Below are 15,531 nucleotides of genomic sequence, written 5' to 3'. Positions count from 1 at the left end.
GCTTCTGTTTGTCTTCGGACAGACTCCGTGTTGTTAGCGTGACTCGGCCGTGAGCAGCAGGCGGCAGCTGTCCCGTGTGTTTGCTCAGTGTGTGTGTGTGTGTGTGTGTGTGTGTGTGCACAGTGATAAATGAGCCTGGTAATGACACTTTAACAATGAGAGCATTAGTGTTACACCAGGCGTCACATCAGCAGCCTCCAGCCTCGACAGCTGCCGGCACCTGAACGCACCATCGTTATCTTTTATTACTGAGGAGCTGCAGCGGCTGGTTCTCCACTTTATTAACGAGTCGTTCTGAAGTTTAACAGAAGATCGGGTCTGACACCTGATTCAGATCTGAATCATCCAAAGTGAAGCCAGAACTGCCTCCGTTGCCCCCTGGTGGCTTGGTGCCACTACAGGTTATTAACCCTGCCTCCTCCATGTTAGCAGGTTGGACATGAACTGACTAAATCTTTATTGATATTGAACATATGACGCGTCCTAATCGCACCGAACCTAGAACTGCATGTCCTCGGACCAACAACAACGACAATGACGAGTGTGAAATAGATTCAATGAACAATTCGTGAGATATTCGTTCAACTTACAGACAGACAGACAGATGTTTGTGGAATTTATATAAATATACATATATATTTATATATAGTTTTACTGTTGTTGAGGGTTAAGAACAAAGGATCTATGAGAATAACTGTGATTTGTGCAGCTTATGTTCATCTCTTATCCCTTCTATATGATTTCCCTCTGTTATTATGCAGCAGACAGTTGATTAAGTTTCCAGCCTCTGAAACCTGATGCATGTTTGGGATTGTGTGGTTTTGCAGCATCACCTGCTCCGGTGTGTGTGTGTGTGTGTGTGTCTGTGTGTGTGTGTGTCTGTGTGTGTGTGTGTGTGTGTCTGTGTGTGTTCATGTTCCAGGTGGACATTTAAAAAGCAGCTGAGCATAAAAATCTGTGTTGTTTCTCGGTATTGAACTGTTTCCTGCGTCGCCATATGCTTTCTGCTGCTCTCTCTCTCTCCTGTGTCTTAGAGGAGTGAGGTAATAGTGTGCAGGAGGGTGGTGGTAGAGAGAGAGAGAGAGAGAGAGAGAGAGAGAGAGAGAGAGAGAGAGAGAGAGAGAGACTGGGAGAGAGAGAGAGAGAGAGAGAGAGAGAGAGAGGGAGAGAGAGGAGAGAGAGAGAGAGAGAGAGAGAGAGAGAGAGAGAGAGAGGCAGAGAGAGAGAGAGAGAGAGGAGAGAGAGAGAGAGAGAGAGAGAGAGAGAGAGAGAGAGAGAGAGAGAGAGAGAGAGAGGTTGCAGAGAGAGAGAGAGAGAGAGAGGCAGAGAGAGAGAGAGAGAGAGGCAGAGAGAGAGAGAGAGAGAGAGAGAGAGAGAGAGAGAGAGAGAGAGAGAGAGAGAGAGAGAGACTGGATATAGGACAGGCATCAAACGGAGGTTGGCTGCAGACTGGTCCGGATCCTTTCACCGCTTCGGTCGCTCCAGACGCATCAGGTCAGTGAAAACCAACGCACCGTGCGCAACAGTGTCTCAGAGCGCGTGTGCGCGAGGATGCTCGGTTATTATGATTGCTATTGTGTGTGTGTGTGTGTGTGTGTGTGTGTGTTTGAGGAGGAGGAGGTGATGTTGGCGGTGCAGATGATGTGAGGATGGACATGGAGGAGAGTGAGAGGGTGCGCACAGGTTTTAGGCGTGAGCTGCTGGTGTGTGTGTGCAGTGTGTGTAGTGTGTGTGAGTGTGTGTGAGTGTGTGTGTGTGTGTGTGTGTGTGTGTGTGTGTCCGACGGTCCGCAGGTGTCAGTCAGATTCACCTGTTTTCATGCAACATGGTGAAGACGCGCACTGTGCAGAGAAAACCCGGGTTTTTAATTCAGGTTTGTCACCAGGGCGCGCTACGGTGGTTTCCTCCCTCCTCCTCTCTCTCCTCCTCCTCCTCCTCCTCCTGCTCCTCCTGCTGCTGCTCGGTGTTTATCCATCCTCTCCACCAGGTGAAGGTGCATCTTCTCTTTCACCGCCATGTCTTACATGTGGGTGCGACGGGTGTGGAAGGGAGGAGGCAGAGCAGGAGGAAGAGCAGGAGGAAGAGGAGGAGGAAGAGCAGGATGAAGAGCATCGTCCTCCTCCTGCTCCTCCTGCAGCTGATGGTCCACTGAGGATGAGGAGGATGCAGACCCCTGGACGAGGAGGGCCCTGCAGCAGCAGCTTCACCTCGGCTGCTGATGGATGGATGGAGTGTGAATTATTTATAGCTGCCAGTGCATTGATTAGCTTCATGTAAAGCACCGGCGGCAGCAGAGAGGGGCGGTGTTAGTGAGCGAGTGCATCCAGCAAACACAGGTGGAAAGGAGAAGTCTCTGTGCACGTGCATGTGGCCTGTACGTGCACACGCTTGCCAGAGAGTATTGGAGAGGTGGTGTGTGTGTGTGTGTAGGTGTGTGTGTGTGTGTGTGTGTGTGAGAATGGGTGTGAGATGCTTGTATCTCCTCGCAGCCAATCACACGCAGAGAGAGGACGGAGCCTTTGTAATCTACAGAGAAGCTGGACTGATGCATTTAATAACATCAGACCATAATTTATAATAAGACTTTGTGTTCATTTCTCCTGTTTGCAGAAATCTCCTGCAGCCTCAGCGAGCTTTAATATTTCAGACATTTCAAACATGTGGTAAATGTCTTGCTTTGGTGGGAGAGGGAGAAATTATACAGCCAAGAAAATCCCCTCCTGAACTTTAGTGAAATGACGTTTGTATTTTTTTAGCCATAATCAGTCACATATATCTGACATTGATGCAAACATCCTCTGAATCCAGTTGTGAAGCAGCTCTGCTCAGTGGTTTTACAGTTTTACTCTCAGTGACCAGTGGATCTTATTTGACCTGATACTGGATATTACTTACTTACTTACTATAAGAAGTATGACACTGTAATGTAACTCATAATGTAACATGTCTGACAGCGTGTTTCAACCAGCACACGCACACGGATCATACGTGTGCGTGTGTCAACAGGAAGCAGATTGTCTCTGCAGTCGCTCTGGTTTCTTTTGTTGGAGTGACAACGAGGTGGAGCTGTGACTCTAACGCTTTGTCTTCACCGCTGTCGTCGAGTCGTAACTGAAAAGAAGAGACATCTGAATGTGTGACTGAATCATAGTTTCCATTTGTCTGGTTTAGCTGTTTTGTTTAGTGTGTTATAATAAAACTAAAATCTATAAGTGTGCAAGCAAAACCTAAATCAAATATATAAATAGCTTCATTTTGACTGATAATATCATTATAATACAATAAAATATATAGATTTGATGAATCAATATTATACAAGTGCCATCTCGGTGATAAAAGCCTGTTGAAAAAAAACACCAATCAATACTCTGAGTCGTTTCCCAAACAAACAGAAGTAGGATTCAATAATGTATAAAGTATTTTTAGTAGCTGCAGGGTTGAGAGTTTATTCTCTATTTCCCTCCCGTCTTTATCGAGAAGATCAGAGTTCCTTCAAACTCCTGATGATCCCACAACAGTCACTCAGTCATCAGAGAAACACAACGATGACACAAACCAGATGACGGAGCTGAGGAGAACGACCAGTGAAATGTTCCTTATTGTTCCTGGAGGCTGAGAAAAAGAGAAGCTGATCTGAAAATGTGCAGCGAAGATGAAACGACGTGACGGAGCTCAGTTTGTAATGTGAAGCAGAACCTCCGGCAGCAGCGAGAGTCCCTGAGGGATTCACCCTGTGTCGGTGTCACCCTCTCCGTCTGCCACCTGCACGTGCACGCACTCCCCAGCAGCTCTCGTTAGTCACCGCACGTGCACGACACGAGGAGGAAACTCCCTGATTCCTCTGATTGCTGCCGCCTCAGGTCACAGCCACGGTAATACGTCGAGTTGTGAAATGCAGAACTGCTCAGTGGTTTATTATCCCAGGTGGGAAACTAGGTTTGCAGTCAGCTGCACAACATGAAAGAACAACAACAGAAACACAGTTATAACATGTACGTGAATACAAGAGCCCAAATATGTTTGTAAAATATTTCCTACAATAAACGAAACAACGTGCGACACCACTGCTGTCGGCTGAAATGACTCGTGGCGTCCCGGAGCCTTTGGGCAACGCCACAGTTTGAAAACTACCACTTCCTGATTGGATGTGCTCCTCTCATGTGACCCGGGCAGAAGCAGCCTCGACACCAGCGGTGAACGTAACTTGGATAATGATGGAGGAGCTTAGTAAATGGTTCCATTGTTGCTCTTTGTTTAGAATGAACTCGCTGGTTTCACGCTGCGACTCTTTCTCCAGCGCTCGCTCTCTCTACGTTCAGGTGACTTGTACTCGAAAGGTTGAGTCCGGAGAAAGAACAACAGGACGGATTTACTCTCTTATTTATTCATTGACTTTTTGCTCTTGCCGTCTGTACGAGGCGATATGAAAGATTTAAAAATCTCATCTATTATCTGCAGACGGAGACATGAGCAGCAGACAGGAAGAGGGGAGTCGAGCAGGAAATGCTAGGCCTCATGGGAGAACGAGTCTCGGAGTTGGAGGCAGGCTGAGGGTTGATTGGTTTTCACAGATGAGGGTCACACGGTTTAACGAAGCTGTCGCTGCGTTAGATCTCACAGCCGCCGGAGACGTCTCACGTCTCAGAGGCAGACGAGGACGATCAGGTACGATGACAGGAAGCAGAATGAAACAACAACGTGAAGCTGCTGGTGATTATAAAACCATCGGGTTCTTAGGTCAGATGGAGATTAAACTGCAGTAAACAGATCCATACACATTTATATATATATATCTACATTATTGTAATATAATATCTATATCATATTTATACATGACAGGAAGGTAGCGTCTAGTTTACTGAGAAGTCAGAGTTCAGTTACTGGGAGTTTGTTTCTTTGCTGCGTGTCTTCCTCAGCTCTCTCTCTCCTGATTTCACACTTGAAGTCCAATTAATGAATCCATAGAATATCTAGAGTCCTTTTGACTTTTTGTAGTTGCATGTATGAGGTGTGATCAAAACGTTCAGTCTTCTTGCTGCACAGGACCGTACACTTGATGATGTCTCTTAGTACGTCTCCGTCAGGTTCAGATTGTGTCTCACATCACAGGGAAAACAGCCCAAACTAATATAACTGTGGCTCGATGACACTGTCGCTCTCCACCAGCTCTACTCGCCATGTCTGTCTCCCTGCGACTTCCTCCTCTTCCCCAAAAGTGAAAATCAAGCTGTAGATGAAATCCAGCTCAACCGAACTTCCAGGAAGCATCGGGAGAAGTGCGTCACTGCACAAGGTGATAACTGATGGCAGCCGAAATCTAAAGCAGGTTCGGGTTTTGCTTGTGATTGATGCAGTTTCACAACGCTCATCATTTAATCTCATATTCAGCGAACTCTGTAAAGTCACCAGATTCGTCCAGATCCACTTCTCTCTTTGCAAATGTCTCATCCTTCCAGGAAGTGTCGTGGGAATCTGTTCTGTAGCTTCTGCCTCCTCCTGCTGTACAAACAAAGACAGGAGTGAAAACACAACCACTTTGACGAAGGGAACAAAGACGTTAGATTGTGAGTTCTTAGATAAAACTCGTGTTGCGTTCAGGCCCCTGAAGCGACGCCTCATGCGAGGCACAGACAGCGACGTCTTCCTCCTGTTTCTCACCCGACTCTCGTACCTGCTCTGCCTCACAGCTGATGAAGCTCTTCATCGATCAGCTGTGAAACAATGACTCATTCTAAAAAGCGTCTGAGTCACCGACGCCTCTCTGGCTCATTATGTGTCTCGCACCTGTGATGGATTTCACTTTGTTTCACATCTGATGACTCACTGTACAATGTTTTGGCGTGTCCTGCTTTTTAACGACCACTCAGACGTTTAATGGACTGAGGGTGAAAGGTCAGTGAAACGCGGCGTCACTTCAGGCTGTCTGAAACTTCCTGTCTCTTCTGTTCTTTTTACTGCAGCTTTAATCCAAAGTGACTTTTCTTCTTGTGTTTGAACTCAGTTCCTGTGGAGATTGACGACAAAGCTACAGCTACACACTGCGGATCTATAAATAAAGTACAATACGGCAGCTACTGGACCCTGAGTACTACTTCTGTCTGTATTCAGTTTGAGCCCCAGGCATCAAATAAAGAAACTAAGTTATGATTACTATTAGTTTCTCTTTTGAAAGAGCTGTCAATCAAGCTTAGAGCAATAATAGCTTCTAATCCGGTTTATATTTATTATTTCTTCATTCTGGTTTCACTCTCTTTCATCGACAGGCACTAAAATATCTTTACGTTTGCTCGTAATTAACCGTTAAATAGATCATTGTGCTTTATCAATAGAAGAATGGAAGAAAGGGTAGTTGTGTTATGAACGTGAGTACGAGCAACACAAGGAATTATAAGAAGTACGATGTAAACAGAAGATAAACACGGCATCAGACTATATGACGTTGGTATTACACAGATAGAAACCTGCGATTTTAGTTTAGTATTAATCATGTACAATCCGGGGGTTTTGTTGTTTTATTTCTTTACGTTTTAATTTCATTCTTCTGCGTGTGAAACTCCTCTGAACTCTTCGTCCTGTGTCGTCAGCCTCTTCCTCGCTCCTCTCCAAAGTGCCACTGTTGCCCCGGCAACGACCCTTTGGCACCTGTTGCCGTGGATCACCGTGTTAGCGTTTGCCAGCCGGTGAAGCTCCGGCTGACTTCGGGGCGAGAGCAGCTTGTGCAGCAGCGGGGGGGTGTTTGGCTGCTGAACGGCGTGGAGTCGTCCTCCGCGGCCGCTGAGCAGCCGAAGATTAATGGACGTGTGCTGTGATTTTCTGTTTCTCTCCCACTGACGACAAATCTCCGGCCTGATGTCTCTGGTTCCTCTGAGCCACAGAAACTAATAGAAACGCAGCAGAGAGTCACACTGACGTGATCCTTCATCACCACGAACACACACCACGCTCTTTATTCTGACTCCGTCTCACACACACAGTCCTGCTGCACCTCACTACGGCACCGAGTGAGGATTCATCCGCAGCTGGAAGTAGTCCCCGACAAATACACTGTTGACCTGCTGGTTTAGAAAAGACTTTTCACACCTGAGAGTCTGAAGCTTCATGTTTGTTCCATAGTTTCATCTGATCTGTTAGTTTTGGTTTCACATTGTAATTTAGGGACTAAAGAATTTTGTCTGACAAACGTATGTCCTGTCCTAATCACCTACGTGGGCGGAGTCTACCTGTACTTGACTCTGATTGGTTTGTAGACGGCGTCTGACGTGGGCGTGTGGTCAGTTGGGAGGTGTCATTGGTTGTCATGGTAACATCGTGATGGTATCACTTCCAGCAGAATGAACGTCCTCGTGGTTCAAACATTATATAGTCGCAGGTTCTTCTTCTTCTTCTTCTTCTTCTTCTTCTTCTTCTTCTTCTTCTTCTTCTTCTTCTTCTTCTTCTTCTTCTTCTTCTATTGTTAAATGCTGTCTCTACTTCCTGTGATTGGTCCAAAAGTCACTGAACAGAAAAAAGTTCAGTGACTTCACTTTTCACTCCTGTTATTTTGGTTTGGGCTAAAATGAAAAGACTGAAGGTTCAGGAGTTTGTTCCTGAGATGCAACATGTGTGATGTTGTGGTTTCACGTTTCCCCAACAATCATAAAATAATTTCTACGTCCTCCATATTATCTTCAGTGTAAACATTACACATTTAAACATTTGAGCGGTCACATGATCATGATGATGGACTGGAGACATCTGGACTTTGCTGTTTTGCAGATTTCTCTGCACGAGGCTTCGACCTGAGCGTCACTGAGCCCCTCGTGTCACCCCTCAGAAGAAGCAGGGACTTATTGCTCAATCAGCCATGTAATGAATCCCACCATCCAGAATCCCCAGCTAATTAACTGCACAGCAGGTTCCAGCGCTAAGTTAAATAACTTGTGTCCGGCCCACACGGCGTCGGCCTTGGAGCGGAGCCAGTTCACTTAATTCCTAATGAACACCTTCAACATATTCAGAGGAAAACAAAGAGACGGTTTCTGCTGCCGCGGTGCGCCGGCTCTTTCATTCACACTTTTAATTGTCTCCACTTTGATGCTCGCTCTTCTTGTTGCACGGGAACATAAGTCGCCGTGCGTTCCGACGCTGCTTTGGCGAGCGGCCACTGTTCCTCCGAAGCCTCTGAAGTCGTGTTTAACGGCGTCTGTCGGCGCGTTTATCACGGAGCTCCTCACTCTGTCGCTCGCTGACAGGAAGTGAGGCGAAGCACAATGTTGGCAGCGTGACAGCAGCGTCTCGTCTCACTGTACAAGGTCCAAAACAGAAACAGGTCAGGAATTACAACGGGGTTTATAGAGAAGCCACATATGGACAAGGCACTGGATTAGACACAGATGGAGACACTGGGAAAGTTCCCAGGCTGCTGGCGCGTTTTCAGACGAGTCTTGCGGATTCTGGATCAGGAATTGGGTTCGGAGTTTACCTGCAGTTTGATTTTCACACCTGAACAACACATCGGGAGTTTTTCTGCACAGACTCGATCACAACAGCATCAGATCCTCCTCATGGTTCAGGTGAGAGGTGGAGCAGCCGGGTGCAGCAGGAAGTGACGTGTTACCTCTGCTGCAGAGGTCATGTGATCATGTTTACATCACCTGACACCGTCGTCAGCTCTTATCTCCACAAACTCTGTTTTCTACGCGTGTGTCAGCACTTTTTCACCAGAGAGATTGTTTTCTTTTAGTTTTAGCGTCTGTTGTATTTGACGGATCGTCGACTTTATCGCCACCTACTGGTCCGGCATGTTTCTTGGAGTGTTTGTTTACGTTTTTGTGTTCTCGTCTGGACGGAGATATTCAGTAAAACCCAGTTTGTGTGTGGAGATATCTGCAGTAGTGTCGACGAGGCTTTAGATGTCACGTGTCAAACATTTTCTCCATGTGCTTTAAACCTTGTATCTACAGCTCATAGACTGACGGAGGAAACTACATCCTATTTATCTACAGCCACTAAGTGAAGCAAAGACATGAGAAGAAAACCTCCGATTCACTTCCCCCACATCTCACTGTGTCGTCTGCGAGAGGCTCAGCAATTGGCTAATTCACTGGCTTTAAATAAAGCTAGTGGATGAGGTGCTCGTCTCCGACAGCCGCCTGCGATCGCTCAGTATTTTTAAACTCTGCACATCCTCCTGTCGTCGTGGGGCAGCGGGCGACCCACAGCGAGCGCCACAGCTCGGTGTTTAATGCTAATCATCCATTGTTCTCACTGTCACATCCACTTTGTCGAGGAGGAAGAGCTATATTGAGTGTAACTTGATTATATACCCCCCCCAACCACACACCCACAGAGACCCCGCCAAACCCTCCACCATGATACTGAAACACAACAACACACAACTGTTCCCGATGTTGGGATGTTAGCTCCTCCTTCTTCTTCAGGAGAAACACAAACTCCAGAAAAGGTCCGGATGCAATTTTCTGGACATTTTCTGGAGTTTCTGTACGATAACAGCTCATCAAGGGTCAAAGTTCAAGGTCTGTGGTTTTGTAACGGGGCCGAAACGTTCATCACACTTAATGAAGGTTCCCTCCACGATTCCAAAGTTGACAGATATTTGACAGAAAATGAATTGATGATAATCTTGATAAAAGGTTATTTATTAAAAACCAACATCAGCTTATTGCTTATTGTTTATTTGAACAAAACAAAACATTGAAATTCGAATCCTCAATATTCCTACGATGTTGTTCATCTCAAGACAAATCAATATAATTGAGCCTTGACATTTTACAGTTTAACCGTAGATTCGATTATAAATAAGTATAATAAAAATACAATCAAATATAAAGAACAAAACATTCATGTAAACGTTTCTTTTCCACATTGTTTATTCCGTCAATATCTGCAGTAAATGCCGATACCAGTGACACCAGTGTGTCAGAGACAGTCAATAAATCAGTGGGACTCTAATTTGAATCCGTCACCTTGGACACAGGAAACGAAACAATTATCAGTTAATTAATAAATCAAACAATAATGAACACAATCATTAATCGCAGCCCTAAAATAAAGATAAATACATTAGTATCCATGTTTGTTCCCTCGGTTGCTCTCCTGGTTGGAGTGGTCGTGTTTTTCATCCTCTATAGTGCATCTCTCCATCTCCCAGCATCATTCATCACTGTGCTTGAGCAGCTGGCAGACGTAGCGATCCTCCGCCCACACGGCACCGCCACCCACCTCCCAGCATGCCGCTGGCCACTTACCACGGCCCTCCTAACCCTGACGGAGTAAAGGAGGGGAGGGGGCGGAGGGGAGAGCGAGCGCTTATTGACGAGGAAAATACAAAAGCTCAAGAGAGAAAATACTGACTTTATATTCAGAAATAATCTGTCGTATGAACAAATCATTGAATCTGACTCCTCCGTGCAAACAGCCATAGAAAATACAGACCAAAAAAAAATGGAGGAGGAAACGAATGATTCTTTATCTTGAATTAAGTTTATTTCTGTAGAGTTCAAACATTTTGTCGGGACATTCTCTTAAAGTCCTCGTCCGTCTAATCAGGATCTTTTTATTTTATCTTATCACACACAACGAGAATATGAAAATCCTTGTGTGGTGTTTTGAGGATTATTCACCGATGAATCCTCCGACATAAACAAAAAGTATGAAGAAGCAGGCTCCTTAACACCTGTCATACTTACCACAACCACTAGAGGCCGCCTAACAGAAAAGACGCATTAGTTGTGATAAGCAGATGATTTTATTAAATTGATTAAGTTAACTTTGATCGCAGCTGAACAGAAAATACTTTTTTCTTCCAGGTGTGACGCTTTGCTGAATTAGCTCAAGTGAAAATGTAGTTTGTCAAATCAGTCCATGCAATTTGAATTTTTTTAATCAAAATGTAAAATTAAACAATGTGGATTATTATTGTCCAGTTTAAGTAAATATCAGGACTTTTTCCTTTAAACTAAATCTACATCTTGTCATAAATCGAACGCTGCTCAGTGACAGTAGATCAGAAACTCTTGAGGTTCACGTGTTTGCAGTGAAGATGTCGTGACCTCGTCGATGCTGCACGAACCCGACATGTCGGCTCTGAGTGAAGTTTAACCCAGATCCGTCCGACCAGAGACAAACCTCTCAGCTCTTAATGAATTATGTAGAGTCGGTCTCTGAGGACGTCGATGAACAAACACTGAGCTGCAGCTTCACTCGATCGTCTCACTTCTCCTTCGGTCGGTGGACGACACACGAAACACGATCATTCTCTAGATTCTCTTTATTATTATTCTTTCTATTCAGTGTCCAAACCTTTACTTTTGACTTTTCTTGATCAAAGAACCTGATGTTTTACTCCCAGAGGATTTTTGTTGAACCTTCGCAGCTTTTAGAGGTTTAAAAAAATCTTCTCTGCCTCGTTGTTTCTCCTTCTCCTTCTTCTCTCATCACTTTCTCTCCATCTATCGTTCCCTTTCTCCCTCTATGTGTCACTGTCTCCTTCCATTTCCTTCACCTCCTTCTCGTCTCCTTTTTCCACATTTCTCCCATCCTCCTCCTCCAAGTTCTCTCCTCCACCTCCCCCCCATCATTCTCTCCCTTCCTCCACCTTCCTCTACATTTTCTGTCTCTTTTTCATCCTTCGTCTTTAGAACCCAATCATCTCCTCCCTCCCTCCATCCTTTCCTCCTTCCTCCCCCTCTCCTCTGCCCTGGTTTCTCTCTTTGTTATCCCTCCCTCTTCATGTCTTCCATTGACCCCCCATCCTTCTCTTCCTTCAGCTGCCCAGCCACAAGACAAATGGACGAATGCCTCATTGGTGATAAATCGCCTGCTTCCTCCCCCTCCATCCTCCAGCGCCTGAGGGGAGGAGCGGGGGTGGGGGGTGTTCTGCAGCTACATGTACAGGATGAGGTCGGAACAGTCAATGGGGGATGTACGTACAACATCATTGGACCTTTAACTCTGCATTAGTGTCGAGATAATGACGCTAGAATCTAACGTTGTGTCAAATATTTATTCACTGGCCATAAATGAAATGATTTTATAACATCTGGAGCTTTAAATCCTCTCATGACACATGTACAGTGTAAAATAATGACTTATTATAACCGAAGACGTTGGTTATAATAAGTCTTTTAAAACAACTGGATCCTCTAGTACATGATGATCTCTTTGTTTTTTATCCATCGACCCAAACAGAACATTAGAACTGAAGTGATTAGTTCATTAATTGATCAACACTTTGATGACTATTCAATCACAAAAGATATGTTTACCAAATATAACAGTATCATATATAAAAACATTTTCTGCCTTAAAATGATTATTAAACAAACAAACAAAAATTAAACTGAAATTACTTTTAATAATAATTATTATTATCAAAAAAGGAACATGTAGATTGATGGATAGATGGATGGATGTAGAAGAAAGAAAGGATGGAAAAAGCTAAATGGAGATGGATGGACTGATGGATGGGTGGAAACAAGGAGAGTGGAAGAAATCTATTTTAAATCGATGGTGGATCAATGGAGAAAAGGAAAGGATAGAATAGCTAAATTGGGATGGATGGAAGAAATATGAATAAGTGATGAATGGATGGAGAAGGGGAGGAGGGGAACAGCTAAATGGAGATGGTGGATGGATGGATGGATGAATTGAGTGATGGACAGGTGTAAAATAACAGATGGATGGAAGAAATATGAAGTGTCGGATGGATGAAGGAGAAGGGAAACGGATACAGCTGAATAAAAAGAGGATAAATGAATTAAGACATTAGAATCGAGAAATTAGTAGTGAATGGATGGACGGACGCTGAACAGATGGAGAACACATGAATGGAGAGATGGATGGATGAAGGTAGAGGAGGAGGAACAAATGAAAAGGTTGGTGCAGGGTGGATGAATGAACAGATGAGTGGTGGATGTAGACAAGATGAACCAGGATGATGATGATGAACCAGTTGGAGCCTGGATGGAGAGATGTGCAGGACTGGTGGATGATGGAGGGATAAACCGACGGAGGATGGAGAGATTGAATGATTAGGTAGCGAGTAAGACAAATGAATGGATGGATGTGTGGTTAGATGGATGGATGATGACATTCAGGATCAATGTAAATAGTAAAATATCATCAGATGATGAAATGTCAGCCGACGAGCGGGGGTCAACGTGTCACGGGATCTTTTGTCTTTTTGAATCTTTTGTCTTCAGGCAGAATGAGTTTGCTCAGAAAATGTCACCAGCTGTTAGAATCAGCTGCTTTTACACTGAACATGAATTCTTCTTCTCTTCTCCTCACGACGCTGGTTTGTCTGTTTCTGAACTTTCATCTTGAAGTTTAGGATAAAAGCAGCTGCTTCATGTTTCTGTGTGAATGGAACAGAAGTGTTCACGTTGTCCGGACGCTCCGTCCTCTGCTCCTGAAAGACGACAGCGACAACTGACATGTCCATAAATGACCAAAGATTGATTGATTGATTGATGGATCGATGGATCATCCAATTGCATGAACGGTTTACTGAAAAGACCTACGAGGCCCCGGGGCCCAATGAGGTCAGGGGTGTCTGTGCTTCACCTGAAGGAAAGGTGACAGGAAAACACAACACAACGAAGGAAGGAGACGGAAAAGACTCAAGTGAGATAAACAACGAAATGACCACAAAGACACACAAATCCACAAAAACTATTATTAAGAAAATCCACAAATCCACCGAATGACATCTCTTAGAGTGTCGGGATCTTTCTCAGAGATACGTGCACGTCCACTCTCTCATTATCTGTACATTGCAGTTTTAAATGTCGCATTAAATCTGAAAACGCAGGAACATAAATCAGACAAAGATGAAACATTAAGCTGTTTATCAGTTTGTCTTCAGATTGAACTGACACCTTCATGTTGTCTTTACTCTCCAGTGAGTCTGAGGTTGAACAGAGACACTGCAGCAGGATCAGGTGACCGGAGGGAAATACCTGATAGGTATAAACATGGTGAACCCCCGGCTCGTTCCCCGTCAGGCTGACTGGATGCTTTGTCTATTGGCTGACGGCCGGAGCAGCGGCGGCTCTGGGACTCGTATCGATTTCAGTGTTTGTCCTGTGAACAGGTGGCAGAGTGGACGCTCCGTACCGCAGCAGCTAATTGCTCCATTTATTACATCATATCAACACAGAGGGTTTCAGCTGCTGCTTTGTCGCCCGCTCTCTCTCCTCCTCTTCATCTCATCATCATCGTCACTTACAGTCGTGGAAGTCTGGGTTTATTTTGTGACAAACTCTTTGTCCAGTTAAAGACGGGTTCAGGTTAGTTTGTGTTTGTGTGAAACGCAGGATTCAACGTTTTGAAGTTGTTTCTCTGGAGCTGCTTCGATTTCAGTTTTTAATCTGAAACAAATGATTAAACCTGAAGGCTAAATTTAAAGTGAGCAGGAGGATTTAATTACAACATAAATCAATGGAGTGTTTTATTGATTCAAGGAGAAAACACATTGTCCATCATGTAATTTGAGGAAAGACAGGGTCGGTTATTCATTTACAGGACGTGACTCAGAAATATGGAATCTCAGGGGAATCTGGTTCCTCTCATTCCCTGAGTGACATAAACCAGGTTTCTCTTTTACATTTAACTGTTTAAAACCAACAACAACCCAAAACACACACTGATGGTTAATGAGCACATTTTTCTCTTCGGCTCCTTTTTGAATTTGTTGTTTTTTTTACAAATCAAACATCGAAACCGAACCAAAGAAATGATCTGTCACCGCAGAGTAGAAACACAAAGATTAACCACATCAACAAAACGCCAAGAGGTGTAATAAAAAGTCTGGGACAGAAACAAATGACCTGAGGAACAAGCAGCTGAAAGAAAAGGCCGACAAATAAATCTGCAGACGACAGATCAGTGAAAAACAGCTGTTCTGACTCAACTTCAGCAAATTCTCTAGAAAGTCCATCTCAAGGAAATCCTCAAATAAACCAAAATATGTATTTTAAAATTGTGGCATAATTCTGCAGAAGTCGAACGTGCGAGTGGGTTCGGTCACTTTCAAAGAAGAGAAATGAAATGCAGTCATGTATCCCTCCTCTGCCTTGCAGTCTGTGCTGAGGGAATAATTTATCAGCGACTAAGTCACATGAATAAATAATGGCCCCGGCGCTGCCCGGCAGATCTGAGAGCGAGGCCCCGGCGTGAGCAGCTCATCATTAATTCATCCGCCAACGTCTCCGAAATGTATTTTCTGTCTTTGGTGACTTTTGCATCATGAATTTCGCACAAAGAGCTGCAGGATTTCAGCCCCGAGAAACAAGATGGAAGATGTTTGTCCACATTTTCTACTACGTGTGTGTGAGAGACTTTATTTATTCATGTGTGAACGGTGGAGAAACAAGAAAGTGATGAAGGTGAAAAAAACCTTCTGTGGAGAAAGTTTCCTCCTTCTCTCCCTGAACGTCTGTTCTCTGTGACTCTGCTGAGTGGGTTCCATCTCCTGTGAGAAGAACTGACTCAGAGTCAGCTTCAACTGTCACAATCAGCTCCAGTTGA

General features: G+C 44.5%; 1 protein-coding gene across 1 annotated transcript in view; it reads left to right on the top strand.

Moving 5' to 3' along the window:
• The first annotated feature begins 1,342 nt into the window (after positions 1-1,342).
• Positions 1,343-15,531, top strand: part of LOC118112806 (complexin-2) — a 28,150-nt gene continuing 13,961 nt past the window's right edge. The window contains exon 1 of the mRNA XM_035162384.2: positions 1,343-1,494. The gene's annotated coding sequence lies outside the window, so the exon portion shown is untranslated. The remainder of the gene's footprint in view (positions 1,495-15,531) is intronic.

The sequence above is a fragment of the Hippoglossus stenolepis genome, chromosome 7 (assembly GCF_022539355.2).
Source record: "Hippoglossus stenolepis isolate QCI-W04-F060 chromosome 7, HSTE1.2, whole genome shotgun sequence".
Lineage (NCBI taxonomy): Eukaryota > Metazoa > Chordata > Actinopteri > Pleuronectiformes > Pleuronectidae > Hippoglossus > Hippoglossus stenolepis.
The sequence above is the reverse complement of the archived record's forward strand: the minus strand, read 5'-3'. Positions and strand labels throughout refer to the sequence as shown.